This window comes from Eimeria mitis, genomic scaffold (assembly GCF_000499745.2).
Source record: "Eimeria mitis Houghton genomic scaffold, Emh_scaff1872, whole genome shotgun sequence".
Lineage (NCBI taxonomy): Eukaryota > Apicomplexa > Conoidasida > Eucoccidiorida > Eimeriidae > Eimeria > Eimeria mitis.
In genome coordinates this window covers 7,776-8,309 of record NW_013570195.1, presented here as the reverse complement: position 1 = coordinate 8,309, position 534 = coordinate 7,776, and positions in this window count along the sequence as shown.

Here is a 534-nt window from a genome sequence, read left to right as displayed (position 1 = left end):
TTTGTTTCATTTTATTTGGGTGAAAGCGGCGGCCTCTTTGACTTCACACACACCAAACCCGAAAGTATTTATTTATTTTGTTTATTTTTTTACTTATTTTTTTATTTATTTTTTTATTTTATTTTTTTATTTATTTTTTTATTATATATATTTATTTAGTTATTTATTTGTTTGTTTATTTGTTTGTTTCTTTGTTTTTTTTTGTTTTTTTTTACTTGGGTTTATATTTATTTGTTTGACTTCACACACACCAAACCCGAAAATATTTTTATTTATTTTTTTAATTTATTTTTATTTATTTTTTTATTTGTTTTTTTATTTATTTCGTTTTATTTATTTTTTTATTTATTTTTTTAATTTTGCTTCGTTTTGTCTTCTTCTGGTTTTTCCTGTTTTGTTTTGTTTTGCTTTGTTTTATCTATTTCTCATTTCACTAATTAATTTAATAAATAAATAAATAAATAAATAAATTTATTTTTTTGTTTTTGTTTTTTCAGTGGTTGTACAGAAGATAAACCAACTAAAAGGAGAAAT